Raw genomic sequence first — 15,699 nt, 5'->3', positions numbered from 1 at the left:
TAACAGATGTAACAGATGCAAATGTGCAATCATTTACAAAAAGCTTCTCTGCACATAAACATGGCAGAAAGATTACCCAAAAATATCTGACTTCATTTTTTATTTTTTCACTATGTGTATGTGTGTGTACAAAATATCTCAAACACGATGGTGAGTCGCTTTACCACATCATACTGCACTTCTGCTGTTGTTCACCCTGTGCAAAATGAACACTGGAGAAATAAATGCAGTTGATCCTCAATACTTACGTGGCCGGTTAGCTCAGATGGTCAGAGCGTGGTGCTAATAACGCCAAGGTCATGGGTTCAAGCCCCATACTGGCCAGTTGTTTGTAACAGATGTAACAGGTGCAATCATTTACAAAAGATTGTCTGAATTACAAAACATGGCAGAAAGATTGCTCCAAAAAATGTCTGTCTTCATTTAATATTTTTTTTCACCATGTGTATGTGTATGTACAAAAAGACCCCAAAGACGCATGTAGGAGACGTTTCCACATCATACTGCACTTCCACTGTTGTTCACCCTGTGCAAAATGAACACTGACAAATAAATGGAGTTGATCCTCACTACTTACGTGGCTGGTTACCTCAGATGGTCATAGAGCGTGGTGCCATTAACGCCAAGGTCATGGGTTCAAGCCCTATACTGGCCAGTTGTTTGTAACAGATGTAACAGATGCAAATGTGCAATCATTTATAAAAGCTTCTCTGAATTACAAAACATGGCAGAAAGATTGCTCCAAAAAATATCTGTCTTCATTTAAGATTTTTTTTCACCAGGTGTATGTGTGTGTGTACAAAATATCTCAAAGACGCATGGTGAGTCGTTTACCAAATCATACTGCACTTCCACTGTTGTTCACCCTGTGCAAAATGAACACTGGAGAAATAAATGGAGTTGATCCTCACTACTTATGTGGCCGGTTAGCTCAGATGGTCAGAGCGTGGTGCTAATAACGCCAAGGTCATGGGTTCAAGCCCCATACTGGCCATTTGTTTGTAACAGATGCAAATGTGCAATCATTTACAAAAGCTTCTCTGAATTAGAAAACATGGCAGAAAGATTGCTCCAAAAAATATCTGTCTTCATTTAAGATTTTTTTTCACCATGTGTATGTGTGTGTGTACAAAATATCTCAAAGACGCATGGTGAGTCGTTTACCACATCATACAGCACTTCCACTGTTGTTCACCTGTGCAAAATGAACACTGGAGAAATAATGGAGTTGATCCCTACTACTACGTACGGTTAGCTCAGATGGTCAGAGCGTGGTGCTAATAATGCCAAGTCATGGGTTCAAGCCCCATACTGGCCAGTTGTTTGTAACAGATGCAAATGTGCAATCATTTACAAAAGGTTCTCTGCATTACAAAACATGGCAGAAAGATTGCTCCAAAAAATATCTGACTTCATTTAAGATTTTTTTTCACCATGTGTATGTGTGTGTGTACAAAATATCTCAAAGACGCATGGTGAGTCGTTTACTACATCATACTGCACTTCCACTGTTGTTCACCCCAGCAAAAATGAACACTGGAGAAATAAATGTGAGTTGATCCTCACTACTTACGTGCGTGGGTCGGGTTAGCTCAGATGGTCAGAGCGTGGTGCTAATAACGCCAAGGTCATGAGTTCAAACTCATACTGGCCAGTTGTTTGTAACAGATGTAATAGGAGCAATCATCACAAAAGGCTGTCTGAATTACAAACATGGCAGAAAGATTGTCTAAATAATGTCTGTCTTCATTTAAGATTTTTCACCATGTGTATGTGTATGTACAAAATATCTCAAAGACGCATGGTGAGACGTTTTAACATCATACTGCACTTCCACTGTTTTTCACCCTGCAAAAATGAACACTGGAGAAATAAATGGAGTTGATCCTCACTACTTATGTGGCCGGTTAGCTCAGATGGTCAGAGCGTGGTGCTAATAACGCCAAGGTCATGGGTTCAAGCCCCATACTGGCCAGTTGTTTGTAACAGATGTAACAGGTGCAATCATTTACAAAAGATTGTCTGAATTACAAAACATGGCAGAAAGATTGCTCCAAAAAATATCTGACTTAATTTTTTATTTTTTTTCACCATGTGTATGTGTGTGTACAAAATATCTCAAAGACGCATGGTGTCGCATTTACCACATCATACTGCACTTCTGCTGTTGTTCACCCTGTGCAAAATGAACACTGGAGAAATAAATGGAGTTGATCCCTCACTACGTAGAGCCGGTTAGCTCAGATGGTCAGAGCGTGTGCTAATAACGCCAAGGCCATGGGTTCAAGCCCCATACTAGCCAGTTGTTTGTAACAGATGTAACAGATGCAAATGTGCAATCATTTACAAAAGCTTCTCTGCATTACAAAACATGGCAGAAAGATTGCTCCAAAAAAATATCTGACTTCATTTAAGATTTTTTTTTTTCACCGCGGTGTATGTGTGTGTGTACAAAACATCTCAAACACGCATGGTGAGTCAAAGCCACTTACATCATACTGCACTTGCTGTTGTTCACCCTGTGCAAAATGAACACTGAGAAATAAATGCAGTTGATCCTCAATACTTACGCGGGTCGGTTAGGCTCAGATGGTCAGAGCGTGGTGCTATTAACGCCAAGGTCATGGGTTCAAGCTCCCATAATTGGTCCAGCTTGTTTGTAACAGATGTAACAGGTGCAATCATTTACAAAAGATTGTCTGAATTACAAAACATGGCAGAAAGATTGCTCCAAAAAATGTCTGTCTTCATTTAATATTTTTTTTCACCATGTGTATGTGTATGTACAAAATATCTCAAAGACGCATGGTGAGACGTTTTCCACATCATACTGCACTTCCACTGTTGATCACCCTGTGCAAAATGAACACTGGAGAAATAAATGGAGTTGATCCTCACTACTTACGTGGCTGGTTACCTCAGATGGTCAGAGTGTGGTGCCATTAACGCAAGGTCATGGGTTCAAGTCTTCATACTGGCCATTTGTCTGTAACAGATGCAAATGTGCAATCATTTATAAAAAGCTTCTCTGAATTACAAACATGGCAGAAAAAGATTGCCTCCAAAAAATATCTGTCTTCATTTAAGATTTTTTTCACCAGGTGTATGTGTGTGTACAAAATATCTCAAAGACGATGGTGAGTCAGTTTACCAAATCATACTGCACTTCCACTGTTGTTCACCCTGTGCAAAAATGAACACTGGAGAAATAAATGAGTTGATCCTCACTACTTATGTGGCCGGTTAGCTCAGATGGTCAGAGCGTGGTGCTAATAACGCCAAGGTCATGGGTTCAAGCCCCATACTGGCCATTTGTTTACGTGGCCGGTTAGCTCAGATGGTCAGAGCGTGGTGCTAATAATGCCAAGTCATGGGTTCAAGCCCCATACTGGCCAGTTGTTTGTAACAGATGCAAATGTGCAATCATTTACAAAAGGTTCTCTGCATTACAAAACATGGCAGAAAGATTGCTCCAAAAAATATCTGACTTAATTTTTTATTTTTTTCACTATGTGTATGTGTGTGTACAAAATATCTCAAAGACGCATGGTGAGACGTTTTCACATCATACCGCACTTCCACTCGTTGTTCACCCTGTGCAAAATGAACACTGGAGAAATAAATGCAGTTGATCCTCAATACTTACGCAGCCGGTTAGCTCAGATGGTCAGAGCGCAGTGCTAATAACGCCAAGGTCATGGGTTCAAGCCCCATACTGGCCAGTTGTTTGTGACAGATGTAACAGGTGCAATCATTTACAAAGGGTTCTCTGAATTACAAACATGGCAGAAAGATTGCTCCAAAAATGTCTGTCTTCTATTTAAGACTTTTTTCACCATGTGGCGGTATGTACAAAATATCCCAAAGACGCATGGTGAGACGTTTCCACATCATACTGCACTTCTCCACTGTTGATCACCCTGTGCAAAATGAACACTGGAGAAATAAATGGAGTTGATCCTCACTACTTACGTGGCTGGTTACCTCAGATGGTCAGAGCGTGGTGCTAATAACGCCAAGGTCATGGGTTCAAGCCCCATACTGGCCAGTTGTTTGTAACAGATGCAAATGTGCAATCATTTATAAAAGCTTCTCTGAATTACAAAACATGGCAGAAAGATTGCTCCAAAAAATATCTGTCTTCATTTAAGATTTTTTTTCACCATGTGTATGTGTGTGTGTACAAAATATCTCAAAGACGCATGGTGAGTCGCTTACCACATCATACTGCACTCCACTGTTGATCACCTTGTGCAAAATGAACACTGAGAAATAAATGGAGTTGATCCTCACTACTTACGTGGCTGGTTACCTCAGATGGTCAGAGCATGGTGCCAATAACACCAAGGTCATGGGTTCAAGCCCCATACTGGCCAGTTGGTTGTAACAGATGGAAATATGCAATCATTTACAAAAGCTTCTCTGCATTACAAAACATGGCAGAAAGATTGCTCCAAAAAATATCTGACTTAATTTTTTATTTTTTTTCACCATGTGTATGTGTGTGTACAAAATATCTCAAAGACGCATGGTGAGTCATTTACCACATCATACTGCACTTCTGCTGTTGTTCACCCTGTGCAAAATGAACACTGGAGAAATAAATGCAGTTGATCCTCAATACTTACGTGGCCGGTTAGCTCAGATGGTCAGAGCGCGGTGCTACTAACGCCAAGGTCATGGGTTCAAGCCCCATACTGCTGTGTTGTTTGTAACAGATGTAACAGGTGCAATCATTTACAAAAGGTTCTCTGAATTACAAAACATGGCAGAAAGATTGTTCCAAAAAATGTCTGTCTTCATTTAAGATTTTTTTTCACCATGTGTATGTGTGTGTGTACAAAATATCTCAAAGACGTATGGTGAGTCGTTTACCAAATCATACTGCACTTCCACTGTTGTTCACCCTGTGCAAATGAACACTGAGAAATAAATGGAGTTGATCCTCACTACTTACGTAGCCGGTTAGGCTCAGATGGTCAGAGCGTGGTGCCAATAATGCCAAGGCCGTGTCCAAGCCCCATACTAGCCAGTTGTTTGTAACAGATGTAACAGATGCAAATGTGCAATCATTTACAAAGCTTCTCTGCATTACAAACATGGCAGAAAGATTGCTCCAAAAATATCTGACTTCATTTTTTATTTTTTTCACTCATGTGTATGTGTGTGCACAAAATATCTCAAACACGCATGGAAAATGCTGATCATACTGCACTTCTGCTGTTGTTCACCCTGTGCAAAAATGAACACTGAGAAATAAATGCAGTTGATCCTCAATACTTACGTAATTTAGCTCAGATGGTCAGAGCGTGTGCTAATAACGCCCAAGGTCATGGGTTCAAGCCCCATACTGGCCAGTTGTTTGTAACAGATGTAACAGGTGCAATCATTTACAAAAGATTGTCTGAATTACAAAACATGGCAGAAAGATTGCTCCAAAAAATGTCTGTCTTCATTTAATATTTTTTCACCATGTGTATGTGTATGTACAAAAATATCTCAAAGACGCACATGGTGAGACGTCACATCATACTGCACTTCCAATTGTTGTTCACCCTGTGCAAAAATGAACACTGACAAATAAATGGAGTTGATCCTCACTACTTACGTGGCTGGTTACCTCAGATGGTCAGAGCGTGGTGCTAATAACGCTGCTGTCATGGGTTCAAGCCCCATACTGGCCAGTTGTTAACAGATGTAACAGATGCAGATGTGCAATCATTTATAAAAGCTTCTCTGAATTACAAAACATGGCAGAAAGATTGCTCCAAAAAATATCTGTCTTCATTTAAGATTTTTTTTCACCAGGTGTATGTGTGTGTGTACAAAATATCTCAAAGACGCATGGTGAGTCGTTTACCAAATCATCACCTCCACTGTTGTTCACCCTGTGCAAATGAACACTGGAGAAATAAATGAGCTGATCCTCACTACTTATAAAATGGGGTTAGCTCAGATGGTCAGAGTTGGGTGGTGCCATTAACGCCAAGGTCATGGGTTCAAGCCCCATACTGGCCATTTGTTTGTAACAGATGCAAATGTGCAATCATTTACAAAAGCTTCTCTGAATTAGAAAACATGGCAGAAAGATTGCTCCAAAAAATATCTGTCTTCATTTAAGATTTTTTTCACCATGTGTATGTGTGTGTGTACAAAATATCTCAAAGACGCATGGTGAGTCGTTTACCACATCATACTGCACTTCCACTGTTGTTCACCCTGTGCAAAATGAACACTGGAGAAATAAATGGAGTTGATCCTCACTACTTACGTGGCCGGTTAGCTCAGATGGTCAGAGCGTGGTGCTAATAATGCCAAGTCATGGGTTCAAGCCCCATACTGGCCAGTTGTTTGTAACAGATGCAAATGTGCAATCATTTACAAAAGGTTCTCTTAATTCTAAAACATGGCAGAAAGATTGCTCCAAAATATATCTGACTTCATTTAAGATTTTTTTCACTATGTGTATGTGTGTACAAATATCTCAAAGACGCATGGTGAGTCGCTTAATACATCATACTGCACTTCCACTGTTGTTCACCCTGTGCAAAATGAACACTGAGAAATAATGGAGTTGATCCTCACTACTACAGCATGTAATGGTTGGGCCTAGATGGTCAGAGCGTGGTGCTAATAACGCCAAGGTCATGAGTTCAAGCCCCATACTGGCCAGTTGTTTGTAACAGATGTAACAGGTAATCATTTACAAAAGGTTGTCTGAATTACAAAACATGGCAGAAAGATTGCTCCAAATAATGTCTGTCTTCATTTAAGATTTTTTTTCACCATGTGTATGTGTATGTACAAAATATCTCAAAGACGCATGGTGAGACGTTTACCACATCATACTGCACTTCCACTGTTTTTCACCCTGTGCAAAATGAACACTGAGAAATAAATGGAGTTGATCCTACTACTTATGTGGCCGGTTAGCTCAGATGGTCAGAGCGTGTGCTAATAACGCCAAGGTCATGGGTTCAAGCCCCATCCTGCCAGTTGTTTGTAACAGATGTAACAGGTGCAATAATTTACAAAAGCCTGCATTACAAAACATGGCAGAAAGATTGCTCCAAAATATCTGACTTAATTTTTTTTTTTCACTATGTGTATGTGTGTGTACAAATATCTCAAAGACGCATGGTGAGTCGCACTACATCATACTGCACTTTGCTGTTGTTCACCCTGTGCAAAATGAACACTGGAGAACAGCGAGTTGATCCTCACACTTACGTAGCCGGTTAGCTCAGATGGTCAGAGCGTGGTGCCATTAACGCCAAGGCCATGGGTTCAAGCCTATACTAGCCAGTTGTTTGTAACAGATGGCCAGGATGCAAATGTGCAATCATTTACAAAAGCTTCTCTGCATTACAAAACATGGCAGAAAGATTGCTCCAAAAAATATCTGACTTCATTTAAGATTTTTTTTCACCATGTGTATGTGTGTGTACAAAATATCTCAAACACGCATGGTGAGTCGCGACACATCATACTGCACTTCTGCTGTTGTTCACCCTGTGCAAAATGAACACTGGAGAAATAAATGCAGTTGATCCTCAATACTTACGTGGCCGGTTAGCTCAGATGGTCAGAGCGTGGTGCTAATAACGCTAAGGTCATGGGTTCAAGCCTATACGTCCAGTTGTTTGTAACAGATGTAACAGGTGCACCATTTACAAAAGATTGTCTGAATTACAAACATGGCAGAAAGATTGCTCCAAAATGTCTGTCTCTTACTTTAATATTTTTTTCACCATGTGTATGTGGGCATGTGTACAAAATATCTCAAAGACGCATGGTGAGATCGCCTACATCATACTGCACTTCCACTGTTGATCACCCTGTGCAAATGAACACTGAGAAATAAATGGAGTTTATCCTCACTACTTACGTGGCTGGTTACCTCAGATGGTCAGAGTGTGGTGCTAATAACGCCAAGGTCATGGGTTCAGCCCCATACTGGCCATTTGTTTGTAAATAGATGTACAGGTGCAATCATTTACAAAGGGTTCTCTGAATTACAAAACATGGCAGAAAGATTGCTCCAAAAATATCTGACTTAATTCTTTATTTTTTCACCATGTGTATGTGTGTGTACAAAATATCTCAAAGACGATGGTGAGTCATTTACCACATCATACTGCACTTCTGCTGTTGTTCACCCTGTGCAAAATGAACACTGGAGAAATAAATGCAGTTGATCCTCAATACTTACGTGGCCGGTTAGCTCAGATGGTCAGAGCGTGGTGCTAATAACGCCAAGGTCATGGGTTCAAGCCCCATACTGGCCAGTTGTTTGTAACAGATGTAACAGGTGCAATCATTTACAAAGGGTTCTCTGAATTACAAAACATGGCAGAAAGATTGCTCCAAAAAATGTCTGTCTTCATTTAAGATTTTTTTTCACCATGTGTATGTGTGTGTATAAAAATATCTCAAAGACGATGGTGAGTCGCCACTACATCATACTGCACTTCCACTGTTGTTGTTCACCCTGTGCAAAATGAACACTGAGAAATAAATGGAGTTCATCCATACCACTTACGTACGGTTATCTCAGATGTCAGAGCGTGGTGCTAATAACGCCAAGGTCATGGGTTCAAGCCCCATACTGGCTAGTTGTTTGTAACAGATGTAACAGTTGCAAATGCAATCATTTATAAAAGCTTCTCTGAATATAAACATGTGGCAGAAAGATTGCTCCAAAAATGTCTGTCTTCATTTAAGACTTTTTTCACCATGTGTATGTGTATACAAAATATCTCAAAGACGCATGGTGAGACGTTTTCCACATCATACTGCACTTCCACTGTTGATCACCCCAGTAAAATGAACACTGAGAAATAAATGGAGTTGATCCTCACTACTACGTGGCTGGTTACCTCAGATGGTCAGAGCGTAAAAGCATAACGCCAAGGTCATGGGTTCAAGCTCTATACTGGCCAGTTGTTTGTAACAGATGCAAAATGTGCAATCATTTATACAGCTTCTCTGAATTACAAAACATGGCAGGATTGCTCCAAAAATATCTGTCTTCATTTAAGATTTTTTCACCATGTGTATGTGTGTGTACAAATATCTCAAAGACGCATGGTGAGTCGCTTACCACATCATACTGCACTTCCACTGTTGGCCCACCCTGCAAAATGAACACTGGAGAAATAAATGGAGTTGATCCTCACAACTTACGTGGCCGGTTAGCTCAGATGGTCAGAGCGTGGTGCTAATAACGCCAAGGTCATGGGTTCAAGCCCCATACTGGCCAGTTGTTTGTAACAGATGCAAATGTGCAATCATTTACAAAAGCTTCTCTGCATTAGAAAACATGGCAGAAAGATTGCTCCAAAAAATATCTGACTTCATTTAAGATTTTTTTTCACCATGTGTATGTGTGTGTGTACAAAATATCTCAAAGACGCATGGTGAGTCGTTTACCACATCATACTGCACTTCCACTGTTGTTCACCCTGTGCAAAATGAACACTGAGAAATAAATGGAGTTGATCCTCACTACTTATGTGGCCGGTTAGCCTATGATGGTCAGAGCTGGTGCTAATAACGCTGCTGTCATGGGTTCAAGTCCTATACTGGCCAGTTGTTTGTAACAGATGTAACAGTTACAAATGTGCAATCATTTATAAAAGCTTCTCTGAATTACAAAACATGGCAGAAAGATTGCTCCAAAAAATATCTGTCTTCATTTAAGATTTTTTTTCACCAGGTGTATGTGTGTGTGTACAAGGCCATCTCAGTAAAGACGACAGAGTCGCTTACCAAATTATACTGCACTTCCACTGTTGTTCACACCCTGTGCAAAAATGAACACTGAGAAATAAATGGAGTTGATCCTCACTACTTATGTGGCCGGTTAGCTCAGATGGTCAGAGCGGGTGGTGCTAATAACGCCAAGGTCATGAGCTCAAACCCTATACCGCCAGTTGTTTGTAAATAGATGTAACAGGTGCAATCATTTATAAAAGGTTGTCTGAATTACAAACATGGCAGAAAGATTGCTCTAAAAATGTCTGTCTTCATTTAAGATTTTTTCACCATGTGTATGTGTATGTACAAAATATCTCAAAGACGCATGGTGAGACGTTTACCACATCATACTGCACTTCCACTGTTGATCACCCCAGCAAAATGAACACTGAGAAATAAATGGAGTTGATCCTCACTACTTACGGGCTGGTTACCCCAGATGGTCAGAGCGTGGTGCTATTAACACCAAGGTCATGGGTTCAAGCCCTATACTGCTGCCATAAACAGATGCAAATGTGCAATCATTTACAAAAGCTTCTGCATTACAAAACATGGCAGAAAGATTGCTCCAAAAACATCTTAATTTAATTTTTATTTTTCTACCATGTGTATGTATGTGTACAAAATATCTCAAAGACGCATGGTGAGTCAAGCACTACATCATACTGCACTTGCTGTTGTCTACCCTGTGCAAAATGAACACTGGAGAAATAAATGCAGTTGATCCTCAATACTTACGTACGGGTTAGCTCAGATGGTCAGGAGCGTGTGCTAATAACGCCAAGGTCATGGCCCGGCTTCCCATACTGCCAGTTGTTTCCAGTAACAGATGTAACAGGTGCAATCATTTACAAAAGGTTCTCTGAATTACAAAACATGGCAGAAAGATTGCTCCAAAAAATGTCTGTCTTCATTTAAGATTTTTTTTCACCATGTGTATGTGTGTGTGTACAAAATATCTCAAAGACGCATGGTGAGTCGTTTACCAAATCATACTCAGACCTCCACTGTTGTTCACCCTGTGCAAATGAACACTCGAGAAATAAATGTTGATCCTCACTACTTACGTAGCCGGTTAGCTCAGATGGTCAGAGCGTGGAAAGATTAACGTCAAGGCCATGGGTTCAAGTCTCCATAATTAGCCAGTTGTTTGAAATAGATGTAACAGATGCAAATGTGCAATCATTTACAAAGCTTCTCTTCATTACAAACATGGCAGAAAGATTGCTCCAAAAATATCTGACTTATTTAAGATTTTTTTCACCATGTGTATGTGTGTGTACAAAATATCCTAAACACGCATGGTGAGTCGTTTACCAAATCATACTGCACTTCCACTGTTCACCCTGTGCAAAATGAACACTGGAGAAATAATGGAGTTGATCCTCACGCTGCTACTTACGTAGCCGGTTAGCTCCAGATGGTCAGAGCTGCAGTTAATAACGCCAAGGCCATGGGTTCAAGCCCAATACTAGCTAGTTGTTTGTACAGATGTAACAGATGCAAATGTGCAATCATTTACAAAAGATTGTCTGAATTACAAACATGGCAGAAAGATTGCTCCAAAAAATGTCTGTCTTCATTTAAGATTTTTTTCACCATGTGTATGTGTGTATGTACAAAATATCTCAAAGACCGATGGTGGTATTAATACATCATACTGTACTTCCACTGTTGATCACCTGTGCAAAATGAACACTGAGAAATAAATGGAGTTGATCCTCACTACTACGTGGCTGGTTACCTCAGATGGTCAGAGCGTGGTGCTAATAACACCAAGGTCATGGGTTCAAGCCCCATACTGGCCAGTTGGTTGTACAGATGCAAATGTGAGTAATCATTTACAAAAGCTGCATTACAAAACATGGCAGAAAGATTGCTCCAAAAATATCTGACTTAATTTTTTATTTTTTCACCATGTGTATGTGTGTGTACAAAATATCTCAAAGACGCATGGTGAGTCGCGCACTACATCATACTGCACCTCTGCTGTTGTTCACCCTGTGCAAAAATGAACACTGGAGAAATAAATGGAGTTGATCCTCACTACTTACGTGAGCCGGTTAGCTCAGATGGTCAGAGTTGCAGTTAATAATCACAAGGCCATGGGTTCAAGCCCATACTTAGCCAGTTGTTTGTACAGATGTAACAGATGCAAATGTGCAATCATTCACAAAGCTTCCTCTGCATTACAAACATGGCAGAAAGATTGCTCCAAAAATATCTGACTTCATTTAAGATTTTTTTCACCATGTGTATGTGTGTGTGTACAAATATCTCAAACACGCATGGTGAGTCGCTTAATTACATCATACTGCACTTCTGCTGTTGTTCACCCTGTGCAAAATGAACACTGGAAATAAATGCAGTTGATCCTCAATACTTACGCGGGTCAGTTAGCTCAGATGGTCAGAGCGTGGTGCTAATAACGCCAAGGTCATGGGTTCAAGCCCCATACTGGCCAGTTGTTTGTAACAGATGTAACAGGTGCAATCATTTACAAAAGATTGTCTGAATTACAAAACATGGCAGAAAGATTGCTCCAAAAAATGTCTGTCTTCATTTAATATTTTTTTTCACCATGTGTATGTGTATGTACAAAATATCTCAAAGACGCATGGTGAGACGTTTTCCACATCATACTGCACTTCCACTGTTGATCACCCTGTGCAAAATGAACACTGAGAAATAAATGGAGTTGATCCTCACTACTTACGTGGCTGGTTACCTCCAGATGAAGTCAGAGCGTGGTGCTAATAACGCCAAGGTCATGGGTTCAAGCCCCATACTGGCCAAAGTTATTTGTAACAGATGCAAATGTGCAATCATTTTTAAAGCTTCTCTGAATTACAAAACATGGCAGAAAGATTGCTCCAAAAAATATCTGTCCTCATTTAAGATTTTTTTTCACCAGGTGTATGTGTGTGTGTGACAAAATATCTCAAAGACGCATGGTGAGTCGCTTACCAAATCATACTGCACTCCACTGTTGTTCACCCTGTGCAAAATGAAATGACTGAGAAATAAATGGAGTTGATCCTCACTATTTATGTGGCCGGTTAGCTCAGATGGTCAGAGCGCAGCATTAACGCCAAGGTCATGGGTTCAAGCCCCATACTGGCCATTTGTTTGTAATAGATGCAAATGTGCAATCATTTACAAAAGCTTCTGGAATTAGAAAACATGGCAGAAAGATTGCTCCAAAATATCTGTCTATTTAAGATTTTTTTCACCATGTGTATGTGTGTGTACAAAAGCCATCTCAAAGACGCATGGTGAGTCGCTAATACATCATAACAGCACTTCCACTGTTGTTCACCCTGTGCAAAATGAACACTGGAGAAATAAATGGAGTTGATCCTCACTACTTTCATTACGGGCCGCCAGCTCAGACGGTCAGAGCGTGGTGCCAATAATGCCAAGTCATGGGTTCAAGCCCCATACTGGCCAGTTGTTTGTAACAGATGCAAATGTGCAATCATTTGCCAAAGGGTTCTCTGAATTACAAAACATGGCAGAAAGATTGCTCCAAAATATATCTGACTTCATTTAAGATTTTTTTCACCATGTGTATGTGTGTGTACAAATATCTCAAAGACGCATGGTGAGTCGTTTACCACATCATACTCTGCACTTCCACTGTTGTTCACCCTGTGCAAAATGAACACTGGAGAAATAAATGGAGTTGATCCTCACTACTTACGTGGCCGGTTAGCTCAGATGGTCAGACGTGGTGCCACAACGCTAAGTCATGAGTTCAAACCCCATACTGGCCAGTTGTTTGTAAATAGACAAACAGGCAATCATTTACAAAAGGCTGTCTGAATTACAAAACATGGCAGAAAGATTGCTCCAAAATGTCTGTCTTCATTTAAGATTTTTTTCACCATGTGTAAGTGTATGTACAAAATATCTCAAAGACGACAGAGATGCCATCACATCATACTGCACTCCACTGTTGATCACCCTGTGCAAAATGAACCCTGAGAAATAAATGGAGTTGATCCTCACTACTTATGTGGGCCGGTTAGCTCAGATGGTCGAGCGGGGGCAGCTAATAACGCCAAGGTCATGGGTTCAAGCCCCATACTGGCCATTTGTTTGTAACAGATGCAAATGTGCAATCATTTACAAAAGCTTCTGAATTAGAAAACATGGCAGAAAGATTGCTCCAAAATATCTGTCTTCATTTAAGATTTTTTTCACCATGTGTATGTGTGTGTGTACAAATATCTCAAAGACGCATGGTGAGTCGTTTTACTACATCATACCGTACTTCCACTGTTAATTACCCTGTGCAAATGAACACTGAGAAATAAATGGAGTTGATCTCACTACTTACGGGCAGCTCAGATGGTCAGAGCGCTGGGGTAATGCCTAGTCATGGGTTCAAGCCCCATACTGGCCAGTTGTTTGTAACAGATGCAAATGTGCAATCATTTACAAAAGGTTCTCTGAATTACAAAACATGGCAGAAAGATTGCTCCAAAAATATCTGACTTCATTTAAGATTTTTTTTCACCATGTGTATGTGTGTGTGTACAAAATATCTCAAAGACGATGGTGAGTCGTTTACCACATCATACTGCACTTCCACTGTTGTTCACCCTGTGCAAAATGAACACTGAGAAATAAATGGAGTCTATCCATACTACTTACGTGGCCGGTTATCTCAGATGGTCAGGAGCGTGGTGCCATTAACGCCAAGGTCATGGGTTCAAGCCCCAGACTGGCTAGTTGTTTGTAACAGATGTAACAGTTGCAAATGTGCAATCATTTATAAAAGCTTCTCTTAATTACAAAACATGGCAGAAAGATTGCTCCAAAAAATGTCTGTCTTCATTTAAGATTTTTTTCACCATGTGTATGTGTGTGTACAAAATATCTCAAAGACGCATGGTGAGACGTTTTCCACATCATACTGCACTTCCACTGTTGATCACCCCAGCAAACACTGAGAAATAAATGGAGTTGGATCCTCACTACTTACGTGGCTGGTTACCTCAGATGGTCAGGAAAGGTGGTGCTAATAACGCCAAGGTCATGGGTTCAAGCCCATACTGGCCAGTTGTTTGTAACAGATGCAAATGTGCAATCATTTATAAAAGCTTCTCCTGAATTACAAACATGGCAGAAAGATTGCTCCAAAATATCTGTCTTCATTTAAGATTTTTTTCACCAGGTGTATATGTGTGTGTGTACAAAATATCTCAAAGACGTGTCATGAGTCGTTTCATCAAATCATACTGCATCCACTGTTGTTCACCCTGTGCAAAATGAACACTGGAGAAATAAATGGAGTTGATCCCTCACTACTTATGTGGCCTGTTAGCTCAGATGGTCAGAGCGTGGTGCTAATAACGCCAAGGTCATGTCTGGCTTCTCCCATACTGGCCATTTGTTTGTACAGATGCAATGTGCAATCATTTACAAAAAGCCTTCTTGAATTAGAAAACATGGCAGAAAGATTGCTCCAAAATATCTGTCTTCATTTAAGATTTTTTTCACCATGTGTATGTGTGTGTGTACAAAAATATCTCAAAGACGATGGTGAGTCGTTTACCACATCATACTGCACTTCCACTGTTGTTCACCCTGTGCAAAATGAACACTGAGAAATAAATGGAGTTGATCCTCACTACTACGTGGCCGGTTGATCAGGATGGTCAGAGCGTGTGCTATTAATGCCAAGTCATGGGTTCAAGCCCTATACTGGCTAGTTGTTTGTACAGATGCAAATGTGCAATCATTTACAAAAAGGTTCTCTTGAATTACAAAACATGGCAGAAAGATTGCTCCAAAATATATCTGACTTCTATTTAAGATTTTTTTCACCATGTGTATGTGTGTGTACAAAATATCTCAAAGACGCATGGTGAGTCGCTTTACTCACATCATACTGCACTTCCACTGTTGTTCAATTCTGTGCAAAATGAACAC

The 15,699-nt window shown here is 40.3% G+C and overlaps 7 non-coding genes across 7 annotated transcripts; all 7 read left to right on the top strand.

The window, feature by feature from the left end:
* Positions 1 to 250: 250 nt before the first annotated feature.
* Positions 251 to 324, top strand: trnai-aau. The gene has a single exon. It is a non-coding gene; the product is annotated as a tRNA-Ile (tRNA).
* A 255-nt stretch (positions 325 to 579) lies between these two features.
* Positions 580 to 655, top strand: trnan-auu. Its single transcript has one exon. It is a non-coding gene; the product is annotated as a tRNA-Asn (tRNA).
* A 265-nt stretch (positions 656 to 920) lies between these two features.
* Positions 921 to 994, top strand: trnai-aau. Its single transcript has one exon. It is a non-coding gene; the product is annotated as a tRNA-Ile (tRNA).
* Positions 995 to 1,901: 907 nt separating this feature from the next.
* trnai-aau lies at positions 1,902 to 1,975 on the top strand. Its single transcript has one exon. It is a non-coding gene; the product is annotated as a tRNA-Ile (tRNA).
* A 1,262-nt stretch (positions 1,976 to 3,237) lies between these two features.
* On the top strand, positions 3,238 to 3,311 carry trnai-aau. Its single transcript has one exon. It is a non-coding gene; the product is annotated as a tRNA-Ile (tRNA).
* A 4,903-nt stretch (positions 3,312 to 8,214) lies between these two features.
* trnai-aau lies at positions 8,215 to 8,288 on the top strand. The gene has a single exon. It is a non-coding gene; the product is annotated as a tRNA-Ile (tRNA).
* A 900-nt stretch (positions 8,289 to 9,188) lies between these two features.
* On the top strand, positions 9,189 to 9,262 carry trnai-aau. The gene has a single exon. It is a non-coding gene; the product is annotated as a tRNA-Ile (tRNA).
* Positions 9,263 to 15,699: the final 6,437 nt, after the last annotated feature.

Source organism: Hippoglossus stenolepis, chromosome 9, assembly GCF_022539355.2.
Source record: "Hippoglossus stenolepis isolate QCI-W04-F060 chromosome 9, HSTE1.2, whole genome shotgun sequence".
NCBI lineage: Eukaryota > Metazoa > Chordata > Actinopteri > Pleuronectiformes > Pleuronectidae > Hippoglossus > Hippoglossus stenolepis.
The sequence above is the reverse complement of the archived record's forward strand: the minus strand, read 5'-3'. Positions and strand labels throughout refer to the sequence as shown.